Source organism: Schistocerca serialis, chromosome 1, assembly GCF_023864345.2.
Source record: "Schistocerca serialis cubense isolate TAMUIC-IGC-003099 chromosome 1, iqSchSeri2.2, whole genome shotgun sequence".
Lineage (NCBI taxonomy): Eukaryota > Metazoa > Arthropoda > Insecta > Orthoptera > Acrididae > Schistocerca > Schistocerca serialis.
In genome coordinates, this window is record NC_064638.1 from 940,837,303 (window position 1) to 940,840,709 (window position 3,407).

Genomic DNA, 3,407 nt, shown 5'->3' on the forward strand with positions numbered 1-3,407 from the left:
CAGTACCGAGGCAGGATTCGAACCTGCGACCGTAGCGTCGCGCAGTCCCAGACTGAAGCGCTTAGAACCGCTCGGCCACATCGGCCGGCCGACAGGCTTCACTGGCTGCAGATATGGAGGAAGAGGCATGTTGCACGCACACCGCACTCCCGGCCGTTCTCAGTTTTCGTGACTGGAGCCGCTACTTCTCAGTCATGTAGCTCCTCAAGCGGCCTCACAAGGGCTGAGTGCTCCCCACTTGCCAACAGCTCTCGGAAGACCCGAACGGTCACCCATCCACGTGCTAGTCGAGCCCGACAGCGCTTAACTTCGGTGGTCTGACGGGAACCGCTGTTACCACTGCGGTAAGGCCGTTTGCCGTATACGATAACAGAAGCAATAGCACTCAGGTAAACATGCGTCGTCAAAAGAGCCATTTGCCAAATAATAATCTACGGTAACCACTGACTTCAGTACGAAATATTGACCTACTTAGGAAGAATATGTATAGAATGGAAAATTTTCGATTGAGCTATATAACTGGGCTCAATTTTCACCCATGGCACATGTCTGGAGAATATTCTAGATGCAGGACACACAAACGGAACACTTTGCTGTCGTGAAAGACGACATCTTACAGGCTGGTATTGTGGAAGATGGACTAATGGACTGATGCACCTTGGCCAGCAAGATCAAGTGGCCTGAATTCTCTGGATTTTTCTCTCTGTCATCATGTCAGAAGACAGGTACACAGCTTCCGTTGATGCGGATGGTGCGGAAACACTGCGGCAGACTGAATAACGTTCCGAATACCTTTTACACTGTCCAATGCCCCCATAGCCGATTCACTTTAACGCAGGTATGGAAGGTGGCTTCGTCACTGAACATACTTTTATTAAGAAAATCGTATTCACTCTCCGTTATGTTAAACATTTCTACACAACACTCAGCTCGTTTCCTTTGCACTTTCTCTTAAAGTTTGCAACGGTTCTAATTTGTATTGTTTGAATGACGAGCGTTCCCGCAGTAATTTCCACAGCGTAACACTATTCATATTTAACTCTAAACTGGAACGTCTCGTTGATTTGCCCAGTCTATGAATGTAAGACTGCCGAAATTGTTCAACTTCTGCGTGAGAGATTGCTGGCCGACCCAGACCCAGCTTCCTATGTGATCCACAGCCAGTTCCAGTGAAACAGTTGTACCAGTTATGAAGAGCTTGTATTTGCGGTGCTGGCTTTTAATATTTAGCCCTGAATGATCTCTGAACCGTGGTAGCGGATTAGTTTGAGGAAACCATGAACAACACTGCACACACTATGCACCGTTATACGACTCCATGATGACTGCTCGATTAACTCAGTCGTACATGCCGCATGCCATATACAGTGGCCGTTGGAAATTGACAGCGTTAGGAAGAAATAAAACTCTAAAATACACAGCATTAGTGCTGTATCAAACATTTTTGTTAAGTTATTTGCCCTTTACAAAATTAAAGGTTACTTTTGCATAACTATTGAATAAGCACGCTGTACACGATTTGTCGACCAAGAAAAAGCGTTTGACAATGTAGAGTGCACGGGACATATTAGAATGGAACACAGGAAATAGTGTACTAAAATAACACGACTGTATAACTTGAAGACAGTGGCGCACAATCAGTTTTTACAGATTTGTTTTTATTGTTGTCACCACCGTATGAGTGATGTCTTTTTATAGTGCCTGATGAGGGTCGTTTCAATCGAAACTGGTCGCAACAAAGCCTTGTTTTGCCAGTAGCGCTTGTTGCTGTACAAAAATGACTTCCTTTAAATTTTTACAACTTGCTTAATATCGTGTTGGTCCACTTTTAGAACACAACACAGCAGCTATTGTGTGTGGCATGGATTCGACAAATCCACAGTAGGGTTAAAGAAGTATGTAGCATTACATGTCTACGTATCTGCGTACAGGTCATGCATTTCCCACAAATTACAGGCCAGTGGTTTGCGGGCACGGAGCTCGCAGCCGATAGCGTCCCAGACACGTTCCATTTTTCCACGTCAAGAGGATTTTGTGGACATGACATCAACGTGAGCTCACTATCGTACTTTTCAAACCACTGTGGCACGATTTTGGTCTTGTGAGACGAACAGTTATCGTGCTGGAAGATGTCATCGTTGTCGGGGACGACATCAAGCATGAAGGGATGCAGACGGTCCGCAATAATGTCCAAGCTGTCATGATGCCTTTGACTACTAACGCGGGTCTAATGGAATTCCCAGTAAGTGTTCTCAACAGCATAATATTGCCCCCACCACGAGCACGCTCTCGCCTGGATGACAGCGTTTCAGGACACGACCATCCACCTGAGATAAATAAGAAATTTGATTCATCCGATCAGGTGGCACGTGGTGAACCACGGTCCAGTCTTGATGATCGAGTGTCCATTGTCACCGTAACTGATAGGTAGTTGGGCGAACATGGGAACACGTAGGTGTCGTCTGCAGCGGAGTCCGATGTTCAGCTATGTGCCCTGGACGGGGTGCTCCGAAACACTTGCGCCTGAACCGCCACTGTACTCTTGTCACCACATATCCCACAGATCCCTGCCCATCCTGCCTTACATAGTGGGCAACCCTCCGATCTCCGTGCTGTTTGATGAGGCGTGGGCGTCCAATACTTTGTCGTCTACTCGTGGTTTCAGAGTCCTTCAACCACTTCCCACAGATACAACAGTAGCACGTGAATAGCCGACCAGCCTCACCATTTCCAAAATGCTCGTTCCCAAGCGCCGGGCCATAATAATCTGCCCATTGTCAAAATAGCTCATCTCAGTGGATTTCAACATTTGCCGCCCGTATCGTCGCTAAAATCATTCCCTACTCGCTTCTGCTCCGCTTATATACTTTCCCTACCGCGTCACGTGCCTGCAACGACAACAGGCGGCATAGATAAGTCCACCGACGGAAAAAAAAATCGCAACACCAAAAAATAGTTAATGTACAGTAGTTCCGAGGTGCTACTCCAGGCCGGTGTAAATATGAATGTGCGCAACGGAAAATAATAAACGCTAAAATGATGATTTGGCCCTGTCTGACAACCCGTTGAAGTAGATCTTAGGATCTCTTAATGGTCTTTTTTTCATATAAATTACAATCTAAACATATATGAATGATGAAGGCAACTAATACTACTAAATGATAAGCGTTGTTGTTAAATATATGATTATTATATATTAAAATCAACCCTTTAAGTACAATTGTCTATATTTCGTAACTAGAATTATTAATCACTTGCCCAACTCTCCCCCTAATTATTACTGTGCGGTCTAATATCACTAACGTGAAGTGACTGACATCATCTACATACCAAACACTAGTAGACAATACTTTCAAAGATGATCTCCGGTGGTGTGGAACCTCAGTGGAAATAAACTAACGTGATCA

At 45.2% G+C, this 3,407-nt stretch overlaps 1 pseudogene; it reads right to left on the minus strand.

The window, feature by feature from the left end:
- Window positions 1–239: 239 nt before the first annotated feature.
- Window positions 240–358, minus strand: LOC126427743 (5S ribosomal RNA; annotated as a pseudogene).
- Window positions 359–3,407: the final 3,049 nt, after the last annotated feature.